At 46.4% G+C, this 15,758-nt stretch overlaps 1 long non-coding RNA gene across 1 annotated transcript in view; it reads left to right on the plus strand.

Moving 5' to 3' along the window:
• LOC148162034 (uncharacterized) overlaps positions 1 to 15,758 on the plus strand; it is a 59,343-nt gene that overhangs the window by 14,253 nt on the left and 29,332 nt on the right. Inside the window, exons 2-3 of the long non-coding RNA XR_015767222.1 lie at positions 1,884 to 1,959; positions 7,918 to 7,994. This is a non-coding gene — a long non-coding RNA (uncharacterized LOC148162034). The remainder of the gene's footprint in view (positions 1 to 1,883; positions 1,960 to 7,917; positions 7,995 to 15,758) is intronic.

Below are 15,758 nucleotides of genomic sequence, written 5' to 3' on the forward strand. Positions count from 1 at the left end.
TAAAAATAGTGCTGCCCTATTTATTTATTTTCGAGAAAGAGATAGAGAATACGTGGCGGGGAGGGACGGAGGGAGAATGAGAGTCTCAAGCAGACTCTGCGCCGATCGTGGAGTCCAGTGTGGGGGTCAGTCTCACAACCCTGAGGTCATGACCTAAGCCGAAACAAAAGTCAGACACCTAATGACTGAGCCACCTGGGCGCCCTTGTCTTTGTCTTTTAAAACTTTTATGATAATGTGTCTCTATGTGGGTCTCTTTGAGTTCATCTTCCTTGGATTTGCTTGAGCTTCTTCACTGTTTACATGCATGTCTTTCATCAGATTTGGGGTGTTTTCATCCATTACTTCTTCACATGTTCTCTCTGCCCTTTTCATTCTGTCTTCCACTTCTGGGACTCCCACAATACCTATATTGGTTTGTACCTTGGTGTCCTGCACTCCCTCAGACCTTTTTAATTTTCCTCCACCTGTTTTCATTCTGTTTCCCAGACTTGGTCATTTCCGTTGTTCCGTGTTCAGGTTTGCTGATTCTTCTGCGTGGTTAGATCTGCCTTGAATCTCTTTAGGGGAATTTTCGTTTCAGTCATCGTACTTTTCAGCTCTTGACTTTCTTCTGCTTTCTGTTTAGGTTTTCTGTCTATTCATATTTACGTTTCGTTCACACATTGTTTTCTTGGCATTCTCCACATCTTCATTTCTTTAAACATCCTTAATACTTTCCTTTTAAAGTCTTTGTCTCGTATATCTGACATCAGGTCTTTTTCAGGGGTTGTTTCTGTTGATTTACAGTGTTCCTTTAAATGTGCCATACTAGGCGCCTGGGTGGCCCAGTTGGTTAAGCGACTGCCTTCAGCTCAGGTCATGATCCCAGAGTCCCTGGATCGAGTCCCACATGTGGCTCCCTGCTCAGTGGGGAGTCTGCTTCTCCCTCTGACCCTCTCGTCTCTCATGCTCTTTCTCACTCTCTCAAATAAATAAAATCTTAAAAAAAAATAAATAAATGGGCCATACTTTTTTTGTTGTTGTTTTGTTTTTAATGCCTTGTTATTGAACACTTTGTTTTTAGTATAGTGATGTACCTCTGGAAGTCCATTCTCACCCTTCTTCCGGGCTTGCTGGGGTTTTAGTCATTATATTTATTTGTTGATTTACTTATTTTTTATGATTATAGACTGTCTCTGTGCCGGGTTATCAGTCTGAGGTGTACATTTAATGTCTTTTCAGGTCTTTTCTGAGCTTTTTCTTGGGCACCCACAGTCACTTTGTGTTTTTTTCCATATATGCAGTTGTATTAGAATGTTCTAGTGTTTAATGTCTGGCTCCCAGAAGGGGGACAAGGGGGCCCTCGCCCTTCCAATGCCCTTGGAGTCACTGGAGCTGGTGGGCCGACAGCAAGGGCCGCCAGGGTCTGTGTCTGCACCTGTGTGATCAGAAGCAGCCGGCAGTGGTCAGAGCTTAGACTCCTGCTCTTTGGAGGACGGGGTGCTTCTTGCCCACCTGGCGTCTGCAGGCTGCCCCAGAAACACGTGCACAGCTGCCTGCCGCACGGCTGGGTAGCTGCTCTGTGCTGGGAGCTAGAAGAGACCAAAACTGACTACTTCTCCTGGACAGCCGCAAGCCTTCAGCCGACTCCACAGTCCCCAAATAGTCCCATCAGACAGATTCTGCCGTGTGGTCATTGCCCGGTGGGCAGAGATTCCTGGTGCTCCCTGCTCTGCCCTCTTCCCAGGAGCCTCTGTCTAAATTCCCATTTTTCACCTTTATTCTGCAGTGCCATTTCACTGCTCATTCACTGAATCCAGCTTGTATGCTTGTTTTATCACTGCTGATATCTGAAGTAAAAAAAGTTTCTAACTTGCCATTTTTCCCCTTCTCTGTGAACAGGAAGACTGCGACCCACCCATTCATGAGAGTCTCAGCCTAGAAAATACACTGCGGGCGAGCACCATTGTTGCGTCAGGTAAGAAACAAGTTCTCTTGTTAGTGTCAGCTCTCACATTTGGTGGTGCTTTTGTGCTGGAGTGACTCTGTGCAGTATCTCTGAAAATAACCACCTTGTACCACCCAGGGACCTTACGGATCATTCCCTGTCGTTGGCGGGTGTGGGGCAGGACCTGAGGGGCTGAGTGCTAAGCAAGCGCTGGCTGTGGGCTGTGCGCTGCAAGGAGCAAGGCCTCCATGGAGCAGGGCAGCGGCATTTCGTGGGTTCTGATCCCTCTTCTCGCCAGACTTGTCAATGTCCCTTACTGGGAGGTGGCCTAGCGCAACCGGGGAAGGAAGTGGTGGTATTTGGGGGTTTTCCCACTCCTCAGTCACCCAGTAGAATTTGGAAGAGATCACTGTGGTGGGTTTGTCTGTCAGGGAGAAAAGTATTAGATGAGATAGGGGGCCTGGGGAGATATTTCCTGTTCGGCCTTTGGGGACCAGAGTAAAGCGTCTTAATTTTCTTCTGAGTGAAATTGGAGGATGTTGGAGTATTTCTAGTGGCTGAACAGGGAGGTCACCTAAATATACATTTTGGGAAGTAAATTTCTCTGGGAGGTATTGAAATCTAAATGCTGGTCAGCTTTTCAGAAAGTAGTTGACTTGCTAATGGTAAACAGGAGTGAATCTTAGCAGGGAGCGTGAAGGCTGCTGGTGGGGGTAGGAAGGCTAGGGGATGTTCAGAGTAGGGCTGTCTGTCTTCTTAATCTGTGGCCCAGCGCCCATAGAGCCTGGTTGCTCTTCTGGTGGTTTTGTAAGAATCCCTCTGCAGAGACCAGGCGCTGTTGAATGCACTGTCCTCGGGAGCGCGCATGGGCAAGGACTACTTTAATAAAGTGAGGCGGGTGCTTTACGCTCTGCTGAGTACCACAGGGAAGTATAGGGTGCCCCCAAAACAAAGAAGCCAAAATCCTTACCTGATCAGAGTTTGAAGGAAGAGCAAACAGGTGCGTGAGGTCAAGGGGTGGAAAGGTGTGGGGAGGATTCGTGAGCGCACCAGCAGCTACGTGAGGGCCTCTTGAGCTGCAGGCTGACGAGGATGGTGCTGGGGCCTGGTGTCTGGGGCTCGGGGAAAGGCCGGGCAGTTCTGTGCGCGTGTGCCGTGGGGGCCTGTGTGCACAGCAGTGTGTCAGTCAGGCTCCTGTAGGGGTCCACGTGTGCACCTTCTAGGGAGTAGAGGAGGAGAGGGGCCTTAGTTTTATACTAATGTTTCCTATGTTTAATAAAAATCTGAGGGCAACTAGGACAATTTTAATAGAAATTGAGGTCTTTCATGATTTTTGTACTGATGATTTTTTAAATTTCTCAAACTAAAGAGAAAGAGAAGTCAGGATAGCACACCAAGGAGGGGTGGGGAGCAGGCCAGGTCTCGGGCTGTGTAGACCCCAGGACGGGGAGACTGGCTGTGCCTGGGGGCTCACTGGAGAGGGCACTGCGGCCAGGAGGAGTCTCTGAATCTTGAGCTCACGCGTCCTCCACGCTGCCGATCTTTGCTGACCTTGCTGACAGCTGCGCCCTGGCTCGGTGTGGTGCTGCACAGCCGCATCGCGCCGGCCCCCATTGTTCGCTCGGTCACACAGCCAGGCTGTCCCAGGGTCGGGATTGGAATCCATCCTCGACAGCTGTCACCCTTCAGCCTTTAGCGTTTAATAGCTGATAGGAAAATATTTAAAACATAGCACATATGAGCTGATACTTGGTCACTGATTTCACATTTTCCCCATGTCTAGAGCTGTATTCTGTTTTGTTTCCATCATACTGAAGATGCTTTTTTTAAAAAAAAAAAATACGTTTTATTTGCTCTTTTGTTCCCTGTGTATTAGAATGTTGCTACTGACCCTAGCGCTATCGATCTGTGGCCTTTCTTCTCACAGAGGCAGAAGCCCCCGAGCAGAAGGCCTATGTGATGTGCGCGGTAACCCCCGTACATACGTTTCCTCTCCAGGCGACCTTGGCACGTGGAAGCTCCTGGTTGCACACGTGGGCAGAACAGACACAAATCTAGGCGTCACATATGCTTGCCACATTGAGGACTGTTTCTCATTCTCTCATGGGTTGAATTCAGTGCACCCGGGCTTTTTATCTTCCAGGAAAGTATTTATGCTGCTCAAAAACCATCCTTTCAAAAAAACTTAAGTCTTAAGACGCCTCTTAAGTTTCATTTGTGTTTGGACATTTTAAAAATGCAAGCTCTTTTCATTAATTTTAAATATTTTAACACATACTTACCTTTATTTAAAAACCTTAATAATGTGAGCAATTACTAGACTCTATATATTACGAAACTGCTGTATCCTGAGCAATGTTTGAAAGACCTTGGGTTTCCAGGAGTAATTTAAGGGCTCATATCTTCTTTATACTTGATTATAAGTTGAGAAAGAATTTTTTTAAATCTTACTTTTTAAATATGTGTCCACTGAATTCAGGCTGCCTCCTAGGTGAAGTGAACTTGGGCCTTCCTCCGTCATCCTGGGGTTCTGAGTGCATGGGAATGAGGGCTCACGTTAACACCACAGAGGATCCGAGGGCCAAGGGTCCCTGAAAAGGGACAAACACAACTGCTTGTGGTGCCCTCCATCTTCTTCCCCCTGTCTGTCAGTGAACGCCATTCCCAGAGCAGAGTCAGTGTCCCAGAGAGCTGCCACGTTGCAAGTGATAAGTGGACAAGAGAGTGTTCTGAAATTAAACTGCCAAGAGCCTGGAAGCAGGGATGTGCCCTAGAGCAGGGCTCCTGGGCGTGTGTGCCAACGGGGGTCCAGGGTGACCCCTCTAGAGCAGGGGCTTGTGTGCCGATGGCAGTGACCCCCCCAGAGCAGGGCTGCTGGGCGTGTGTGCCAACGGGGGTCCAGGGTGACCCCTTTGGAGCGGGGGCGTGTGTGCCGACGATGGTGACCCCCCCCCGGGGCAGGGCTGCTGGGTGTATGTGGTGACGGGGGTCCACGGTGACCCCTCTGGAGCGGGGGCCTTTGTGCCGACGGCGGTGACCCCCCCAGAGCAGGGCTGCTGGGTGTGTGTGCCAACGGGGATCTAGGGTGACCCCTCCCTGTAGAGGGGGGCCTGTACGTAGACAGGGGTCCAGGGCTGGTACTGATTGTGATAAATACAGAAAATGAGAGTAAACACTTGGATACTTTTATAGCAGTTTGATGAAATAATTTAGGTTGAAAAAATTGGAACATAGATATTCTTTTTGGTTTTTGTGTGGTTTCATTTCTCTTGGTAATTTTTGGCATGATATTTTATGAGACTAGTCCTCGTGCCAGATTAGAAACTTAAAATCACACTGTCCCTTTAGTGGGCATGGTGTGTGAGGCTCCTGCGGCAGAGCGGTTGCCTGATGGGCCTCGGGAAAGCAGGAGAAGCTGCCCCACTGCAGTCCCCTGAGGGACATGACCCGCGAGCTGTGGTGCAGGAGGGCAGTGGGGGTCACGGAGGACACAGCGGCGCCGCACGCTGCTGCTGCTTGCACCTCGGGTCCCAGGACTGGGCAGTCCTGGCCGCTGGGAAGTGGGTGCAGCTGCCCTGCTGTCCCCGGACGCATGGCACGCTCACTGGGCGGGGCCCAGACCTGGTGCAGGTCGCAGTGTCCGCCTGTGTCCCTGGCTCGGTCTCGCCGTGTTGCTCTCCTGAGGCAAATCCGTAGTCTTTGCTGGCCGCCTTTGTGCTCCCCCTCTGTTGCAGGCACACGAAAACTCTGCAGTGGGTGGGCCGCCCACGCTCGGGGTTTTGTTGAGACTGGCACGAGGAAAGCACTTCTGCATGGGAGCCAGCAGGTGCCTAAGTGACAGGAAATACTTCGGATGGTTGAGCATTCTCGAGGTCTGTCCATGTGTCTGTCTGTCTCTGACACGTTCTCTCTGTCAGACTTTCTGATGAATGTGCTCTGTTGTGTTCCCTCTCTGGTCTTGTTTCCAAAATGAACAGGTGACCACTTTGCCATATATATCTATATATATGTATCTATAGATAGATTTGCCCTACATACAGGGTTTGGTCAACCTTTCAGCCTATACTAGTCCATAAGTAGGTGCCCTTTGTCAAAAAGAATGGAGAGTACTGCAAATACTCCATACTGACTTCACTAATTTTAGTAGTTAAAAAGCATGACCGACTTGGAAAAAAATGCATTATTCTAATTCCTTTTCAGTGAGAATGGGATGAGATAATGCATGGGAGAGCCTTTACCAGACTTCAGTAGATTATACAAGGAAAACCATGGGAGGAATTCTGTTAAATACTCTTTATGTACATTATATTTAACCTGCGGTACTGATTAAATATGCTATCTATGTGTATCTGTATGCATTACGTTTTCTTAGTCTTGTCATTTCTCAGATTGCATTTTGGATACCTGTAACTGCAATACCAGCCTAGAATCAACATTACTAATAGTTTGTCTGGATTTTAGGACAGTGTTTTCTAGCCTAATTAATTTTTAAGTCTTTTCTGAGACTCTTTGTTCTGCTAATATTAAAAATAATTTTGCAGTTTGTCTTCTGTTTTTGTACTTTTTTCACATTAGTGAGCTCATTTCACATGAGACACTCCTATATTTTAAGTTTAATTGGCAAAATAGGAAGAAACTACCGACGCAGTCGGATTGAATGTACTGTTTGACACAAGAGCTGTGTGTGTTTGGGGTGGGGTCCTCTACGGCACTGGCTCATTACGTAATCTGTGCTTTCCTGAGCACTAAGTGCAGGCCTGCCATCTGCAGCTCTGCTGGGCACTGCTCTACAGAGGTCGCATCTGTGCAGTTTGGGCTGCCCTCTGTGCTGGAGGGGCTGCTCTGCTTTCAAGGGGCTCAGGAAATTCAACCACACAGCTCTGCAAGCGGCTCACAATTAAAACAGGGGGAAGAAAGGAAATGCTTATTTTGAAAGAAACGTGTAACCTCTGCAGATGTGACCACTGAGCAGCCCTCTAGCACCTCCCTGTCTTCCTGAACATTCCATGGAGGAAACCGTTCATTATCTAATGCGTATAATTTGCAGCTCTCTGTTCATATAAATCCAAGAGATCACTAGGATCACATTTATTCCCTGGGTCCTGACTTACAACGCGCTAAATTTCACACGTTACATTAATGTGACATCAAAGAGTTTTTGTACAATTATTATAGTGAATTCTGCAGTGCTGTTGGTCTCAGTGGGTATTTATGGACGTGATTTTCTTTCTTTAATCATTTCTCATCCTCAGAATTTACGAAAACTAGGAATATAGATTATGCATAGCTACAGTTTAGAAACAGACCTGTTCTGTGGTTTTTAATTTAATATTACAGAGGTGAGTGCCTCTGAGCCTTTGTAATCCAATGGTTGTTCTAGGGGTATTTTAGTATTCTTTTACCTTAAGTTTGATAGGCATACACACTTAGAAAACCAAACTTTGAGGAGACATGAGTAAAAAAGGCTAATAACATCTAAATTCAACATCAAATGTTATTTATGTAATTGTCTCTTACTGTTTTAATTGTATAGGTGCTAAAATGTCAGCGGAGGCTCTTATACCTAGTAGTACTCAAGTCTCGCTCAGGGAAGGTGGTTCAGCTGGTGCGGTCTTGGTTTGAAGGTCCCATGATGCATCTGACCACTTGAGAACACAGCCTCTCTTCACTTACCTGTGGTGTTTGCACACGTGAACCGAGTGATGTCACCCTTTCTCTTGACAGGGAGAAGATTATCAGTACATTTTCTAATGTTGTTGTATATAGGTAAATTTGTATAGCTTAAAAAATCAGTTGAGTTCCTCAAAGCTTATTTTGAAAGTTGAGATTAGACTTTCTTGCCCTCCCAAATCAAATGTGCTGTTAGATAAATTTATATAAAATTAAGTAGTGAATAATATTTTCCATCAAGACAATTGATTAGAAGGTGTTCTCTCTGTGCTTCCCCTTTGAGGCATCTCTGTAAGGACCACTTTCGTGTTTTTGCAGGTACTGTAATAGGTGTTGTCATTTATACTGGAAAAGAGACTCGAAGTGTAATGAACACATCCAATCCAAAAAATAAGGTAGGCTAGATTAAGGAGCAGCTGCTTTAATGACTTGATTTTCCCTTTCAGTAAGAAAGTACATGCAGTCCTGAAGAGCTTGTTCATTTTAGCTTAATATAAATAACCTAAAAACAGACTTTCAAAAATGTTGGTGTTTTCAGATGTGAATTCTCTGTATTTATGTAGCAGCATGCTCAGACTGAAGAACTTTCTTTTCAGTTTATTTTACAGTTTGCGTTCTTTTTTTTATGTCGATGGCTCATTTTTAAAATAGAATCTACATTAGTATGTTACAGTATTTGATAGTGCGACACTGTTGAACTCATTTAAGTTATTTTCATTTCATAGCATGTTGAAAACAGGTTTTAGTTTTAAAGACTGCTTGATTATATTCCTAAATTGATCATCTTTCTGTTATACTTCTGAAATTGTTTAGGTAGGCAGCATGTGTATGCAAGTTACATAGGAACCAAAAAAAAGTTAGTTTGATATGTCAGTTGCTATTATTTGGTTAATACATTTTGTATGGTCAAGTCACAGAATTTGCCGATGTCCACTTTATGAGAAGCTCTTTTTAACTGTGCATTTTACTCCTTTTTATTTGAAATATAATCTGAGGTGTATCTGAGTAGAACAAAAAAAGTGCTGTCGTGGATTCATACCTTGCTTTCTGAGTAATCAATAGAAAAGGTTGTCTTTTGTAGGAATTTTTATTGCAAAGCAATAGAAATGAAATAATTCTTTGAAAAGATATTTTTAAGGACAAGATGTATTCCATTTTTTCAGCTAAATATTGTTTTAAAAAATAACCCTTCCAACATTAGGAAAGCGTTCCTTACCCTTTGAATGTCCGTGCCTATTTGCAGTGCTTCAGAGTGGTTCTGACACGTTTGCTGGCTGGCAAGTGTCCTCGCCCCCGCCGGGCCACACGGGTCATCCCAGGGAGCTCGATGAAGTAGTGTTCATTAGGACTCCAAATGTCTGTGTGTGACACATTCATATTAGTTTAAATTCTGATTGTGATAACATGGAAAATTATCCCTGTTGATGTCTGTTACAAAACTTGCGCTCATTTGAGGAAATTGAATATACTTCAAGTCCTTATTTTTTCAGTAGAGTTAAATCTATTTAAAAATAAATTATTAAATTATTGACAGATTACATGCATATTTGTGTATGTTTTCTGTGAAGTATAGCAATATTTTTTTTTTCTTTAGTAAGCAAAACGAGAATGTTCTACCTGTGCATATACAAGTTCTAGGGTATGTTTTGTTTCTTAATCATTTCTAATCGTTTTACTTTTAGGATGACTTTGAGGGTCAATTTTATTTTCAGTAGTAAGCTTTAAAATCTGAAAAGTGATCCTGTCATGGAATACAACTCCTGTTTCCTCCCAGCTTACTCTTTGGGGTGGCTTCTTTTCTGTTCCCTCCTGTTGTCTGTCCTCACCTCACTGCTCTGCACACACCTTTGGTTTTGGCTCCATGCTCTTCCCCTTGGGCGTGGACACAGAAGCCGTCGGGTGACCTTTCCCAGGTGTATACCGGAGGTGAAGAACTCCGGCCTGGGGCTTTGCTGCCCTGTCAGCGTCTGGGCATTGCCACTAGCCAGCTCTGTGACCCTGGGCAAATGGCTTAATTCTGTGTCTTACCGCTCAGTACACATTACCCACCATGACTGTCTTCCTCGACAGGGAAGTGTGCATTGGGAATGAGTGCCCAGAAATACTCAGTGCGCCCCTAGCTGTGCGGGCACCCCACCCCACACTGTCCCGCCAGGGGACCCGGAGACCTGCTCCTTGCCCATGTCGGCAGCCGTCCTTCCGCTCCCCTCCTCTTCCTCCGTCCCTCCTTTAAAACCAAACAAAACCTCTAAATGTCCTTGGTGCTAACACAGCACACCTCTAATAGGAAGGGCATCTCTGACTTTTTGCAGAACTGGATTCAGAACCCTGCTCTGCCACGTGTCAGCCTCACAGGTGGAGCAAACGTGCTCTTCCATGGCCGGCACCTTCCGGGTGCTGCATCAGCTCCAGGTGGAAGTCTTTGTACCTGTGATGGCTGAGGCCCAGGCAGAGCGCCAACACATGGCAGGTGCTGTTAGAAGCACCCGGTACGTAACGTCGTGAATCTGCGTGACCACCCTCGGAGGAAATGGTGGCAGCTGGTTTTGGAGCGGGGACGTTGTGGTGCAGTCACCGTGGTGCTTCTCCCTGAAAGCGCTGCGGGTCAGAATGCGTCAGCTTGAGAGGAAGCGCTTTTGTAAATTAAGGAATGCTCCTAGGAGAAGAATAAAATCTCTAAATTTGCGTATGTTATTAAATATTTCTAAGTGTCAAATGCCAGATTTATAAGAAAAAAATTCAGGAAACATGAGCATGCTACAGTGGGCAAAAAGTAACGGATGTAATTTATCTAGGGGAAGGACTGATACATGTTGAATGAAAAGATGATGGGATCTATTCAGATCCCTAAAGAGAGAAAGGAAGACATCATGTAAAGATGACCTCTCAGTGTTCTTGCAGTGGCTTACTAAACCAGCCAACGTTTGGCCTTCAGAGAAGGCCACCCGAAACACAAAGGAAACATCTCAGAGGGAAGTCAGACCATTTCCAAGTTTCTCTTCTTTAGGGAAGCGCACTGTTCCTCAGACTCCGTTCTGTGTGCACGCAGGGCAGTGACAGACACAGTGCTCCGGTGAGATTTCGCTGTGGTGCTCACGACAGCAGAGTAATTGGGGCTGGAAATACGTACTTACGAAAGAGTCCTGTCTCTGAGTCATGCTGTGACACACATGGCCCTGAAAACCACAGTGGCTTACTACAGCAAAGACCGCTTTCCTCCTCAGTATGGGTCTGACACGTTGGCAGGTGCTCTGCTCATCGTGGTCCCTCGGGGAGCCCTCCTGGACACGTGCTTCCAGGACCACTGGGAACGAAGACACAGACGGGGCGGGTTACATACCAAGTGGCTCAGGTCACCTTTCCTTGGCCAGAGCAAGGAATGGCCCTCACAGAAGGTGAGTGGGTCACGGGGGTAGAGGCCAACCCCCAGTGCAGAAGGAGAGAAAGGGGGACTACTTAATAACTTAGGACCACTGGCTACCCCAGCGTGGTCCTAGAGGAGCGCTCCCAGGCCTTTTATGTACAGTAAGAGCCAGAACGAGACAGGAACCTCGTCAAACCTCCTAGTGCTGGCAGTGAAGGGTTGAAGTGGCAGAAGAGCGGCCAGGGAGGAAGAGGCTGAAGGAGGAAGGCACTCGTAGCAGTGGGTGGAGGTCCACAGCGTGCCGGCGCTCTGGAGGTCGTTGGGGAGAAAAATGAAAAGAGACGAGTAGATTTAGCAACAGGAGAATCATTGTCTTTGATTTGTTCCGGGGGAATCAGATGCAAAGGCAGCAGGAAGGTCGGGGATGAGGGGAAGGACAGCGGGGCCGAGGGTTGGGAGGGAGCCCGAAGCACCAGGACAGCAGCAGGGATGCGGGCAGAGGGTTTTATTGATTTTGTTTGTTTCTGGTTGAGAAAATTGTAAAATTATTCATGCTTTCCATAAAAGAAGAGAGGGCCCTAGTTTATAAAGGAGAAGCTGCAGTCTATGGAAGAACGCGTTCCACGGTCATCCCGCAGTCACTTCAGGTCACCAAAGAGAAGATTCTGTGGTCCCTGGGGGAAGAGCTGCTGTGTGCAGTAGGGCGTGGCTCCATGGCTCTGGACACATGTGGACGGTCCTCAGTCCGTCAGCCGGTGTGTCCTTGCTGTCGCTCCATAGTGCCTTTATTCCCTGCCTTCCCGTAGCGTGCGGAGGAGGGACCTGCTCATTTGTGAAACGTCTGTGCGCTTCTGGGATGGAGGCACTGCGGGAAGAGAGCAGTGCTGACAGGTGGGGGAGAAGCCAGTGATAACAGTCATTCAGGTGGGGAGAGGGATGCACAGCATGGCCGGAGTTGGAGAGGATTCGCCAAACGATTCAGCCTCATCAGTTCTTGAGTGATGGAAGGACCCAACAGCTGCTGGGATTCTTAAGTTTGTAATGGAGCCAGTAAGGAGTGTGTGGCTTTCTCAGGCCGATGTTCAAGAGCCCCAGAGCAGAAGCAGAGACATGGGCGGAGAAATGGCCGGTCCAGAGTGACAGGTGGTGGGGCAGGCGAGTCGGGGAACTTGCACAGTCGCAGGTGCACACAGTTGGCGGTACTCAACATCATGGCCCGCTCGTAGGGCCCCCGTTCCCCTTGGTGGAGTCGGTGAGGACTGTCGCACAGAGCCCTGTCTCCCCCTGGGAAAAGCGCCAGCCGTCCCCACGGGTCAGGGGATGTGCGTGTGACTTCCCTGTGGAGGCCGGAGGTGCTCATGCACCAGCATTTGTACCTGTCAGAATACCCTCCCAGAGCTGAGGAGAGGGATGTTCGCCATTGAACCAGTGTTGCTCGTTGCTTCATAAAACCTGTTTTTAAACTTGTCCTTCTGCCCATCCCATTTCCCAAGCCTTATTTTGGGCCTTTCTCCTTTTGTCTTCATTTTGTCTGTTTCGTTCTTCTCTAGCTGCTTGTCAGAAAGAAAACATCCAACAGAAAAATGAGGAGAAAAATGTGATCACTTGCCTCATCTTCTGCTGTGGCCACAGATGCCTGCACTCTACCCCAGGCATGTATTTTAAGAAACAGAGAAGGCAGTTTCTCTACCTGCTGCCTTAGCCACTTGTCTTACTCTGCGGCACCTCCCTATCCACACGGCCTTGTCTCGTGGCCCAGCTGAGTGGCCCTGGGCTGGTGACATCAGTGTTACCTCTGCCTGCACGGAGACTGCCCCGGGGTGTCCCTCCTAGACCTCCTGAATTGGAGATTGGGGGTGCAGCCAGCCCTGAGGGCTGGGACCCATACTGATAACTGAGAGCCACCGCCTCCTCAGTGGCCACGACATCTGAGATGGAAATCTCTCTTTCCATTCTGAGATGGAAAGAGAATTCGTAGTCAGGTGAACTAAGCTGCAGCCAGATACATCACTGACAGATGAGCCATGTTAGTTCACCCTTTCAGAGTGGTCCTTGGAATCCAAGGTGATCCTTTTATAGAATCAGAGTATACAGCTTTAAGCTTATTACAAGGGTTTATCGGAGTACTCTTTAAATGTAGCACATTTTATCTAGTTGTGTCGATTAATACCAAATTCTGTGATGTTGTTCGATGGAGGAGAGTTCTGAGATATAGACCAGTTCTCGAGGCTCTTTTTCAGGACAAAAATGCATGCCTCCAGGACTCCCAACAGGCGCAAGGCAGGGACATGGGGTCTACCCAGTCTGAAATTGTTATCTTAAAACTTCAAACAAACCAAAAGTTTTTATTACTAAGGAGTTACTTTTATAATAATATTTGGTGAAAGTTTAAATTATAAGGAATACAACTTGAGTAATGGACTGTTGTATAAAGCCTAGCTTGAGATATATTTAATAAGATGATACTTGATTACATTTAAGAGGGAAAGTTCTTACAGGAGGTTAAGAAAAATCAGTTGTGACAGGCTGCCATTTTCATGCCATTCATAATAATAAGTTGCTCAGAGCAAGAGCATCAGGGATGAAATGGTAATACAGATTGCTTCAGGCAGTTATTGTAATCCCTTGGGCATATTGATTTGTGTTTCTAATAAAAAGATGCTTTCAGATGTCTCCCTGACAGACAGGTGATATGTGCCATTATGTGAATTAGAGCTACTTCTTGTTCTCTGAATTATCGTAAAGGCATTTTCAGATAACAGAACAAAATAGAATCATTTATGCTGTACTTTGTAGGTTGAAATATCAGGCTGTGTTGGAGAATAGCTTTCTTATTTTAAAAAGGACAGTTTATTAATATTTTAAAAGTTGTATTGACTTGTATTAAGATGTTACCATAGAATAACTTCCTTCTCTTTTTTCTTGTGGTTTCTTGTGTGCAATCATAGTACCCCTTAATTTTTCTAATAGTTGTCTTCTTGAGTAATAAAATATCCCTGGGTTTAAATATCTGTTTAGAAACGTGATCGTGTGCCTCGCGCACGTGCTGTGTGCTGTAGAATGTGGCAACTGTAAATAACGAGACTTCAGGAATGCTGTCTTTGGATAACTGTTACTAATATTAACAAATCATAGTGTTTGAAAGCCTCATCAGGAAAAGATCAACAAGAGAAACAAGCCTACAATAACGTGGTTCAGCGGCATGCCAACAGGACCCAGGGTGGCTCTAGGGGTTATGGCCCCACATACCCCGCCTTTGCTGCACTTGTGTGACTGCACACTTTCATATTGCAGCTGCTCACCATGGAAAGTTGTGTTTCTTCATCAGCATTGTGAATGTAAATAAACTTACAATTTCAGGAAAGCAATAAAGAGGCAAAATGCTAAATGGTTAAAAAGCAATCCTAATGATAACATCTGGGACATAATGCTCTATCAGAGTATGCAGCAAATATCTACACCAGAAAACCTGGATTTAGTCCCTAAGTTCCTTTTAAGTATGAATTTGATTATAAAGCAGGTGTTCTAAATAGGAACATGAGCGTATCTGTTATTTAAATACTTTGTATCACTAAAAAGCCTTAGTTTTACATAAAGTTCTGAATGAGGAGGGCTTACTAATCATTTGTCGAAAACTACTCGATAGTATTTTATCATTTCTGAGCAGTATAGTTAAATTCTTTATAACCAAAGTCTTAACAAAGAAGTACAGGGGCACCTGGGTGGCTCAGTTGGTTCAGCGTCTGACTCTTGATTTCGGCTCAGGTGGTGATCTCAGAGTCCTGGGATCCAGCCCCGAGTAGGGCTCCACGCTCAGCAGGGAGTCTGCTTAGGATCCTCTCTCTCCTTCTCCCTCAGCTCCCCCACCTAGTGCCCGCTCCCTCTGTCTCTCTAAATAAGTAAATAAATCTTAAAAAACGAAAGAAGTATAGTTTATTCAAGAAGCAAATATTTTCATAATTGTCTTTGTTTTTTGAAATCCTTGTTTCCTTACTCCGAGCCTATAAAAACTTAGAAATTTGTGGAAGTTGTGATGCCTTTCAGTCACAATGTTTCCATCTTTTATGAGCTCACAAAACTGAGTACTTACCATCATCAGATAATCCTGAAGCCTTTTTTGGTGGAAGCCATTTTGGACAGGTGAGAAATGGGATCTGGAATATCTAGTAGAACCGAGAGTAAGGAGTAAGACCAGTTTTAAAACGTGGGACAGGAACTGAAGGAAGGTGGAGTGTGGGTGACGATGGTATGAGTGGAGACTGGGAAGGGGGGTAATGAGGTTTTCCTGTTGCTTTGAGATTCCCAGAGTCATGTCTTCTTCCCAAGAGGGCTGTGGTGGGTCTGAGTGGTACAGACCCACAGTGCAACTGTGCACACGGGGGCCTTCCTCCGGATCAGGAACAGGTTGTGTGCACGGTGTGGGTTCAGAAGCAGACTTTCCTGGGGGTAAATTCCAAGCCAGGCCAGCTAGAAGGGAAGGCCACATGGGCTCCTTACTGTGTCCTGGGAAGGCCTACTGTGCAGCGTGTTTGGCCCCTGCGTTGGCTCCTCCTCATTAGAGAGAGAAGCTGGTCCTCGGTGGGGACATGGACTAGCTAGCACTTGGCAGGCCGTGCAGGGTGCTTGTCCTGGGGGCTGAGGTCTCGGTGGATTTGGAGGCCCGCTGGCTCCTTGTGCAGGGCGCCTCCAGCTTGCTGCCCGGGCCCCAAGCCTTTCCCCCGGAGAGCTGGCCCCACGCTGGCCACCATGACCGTGTCAGACCCCTGGCATAGCGCCCAGCACGTGTGCTGAATGA

The sequence above is a fragment of the Eumetopias jubatus genome, unplaced genomic scaffold (assembly GCF_037043125.1).
Source record: "Eumetopias jubatus isolate StellerSeaLion01/CBP00866 unplaced genomic scaffold, mEumJub1_p1.0 scaffold_26, whole genome shotgun sequence".
In the NCBI taxonomy this organism is placed as follows: domain Eukaryota; kingdom Metazoa; phylum Chordata; class Mammalia; order Carnivora; family Otariidae; genus Eumetopias; species Eumetopias jubatus.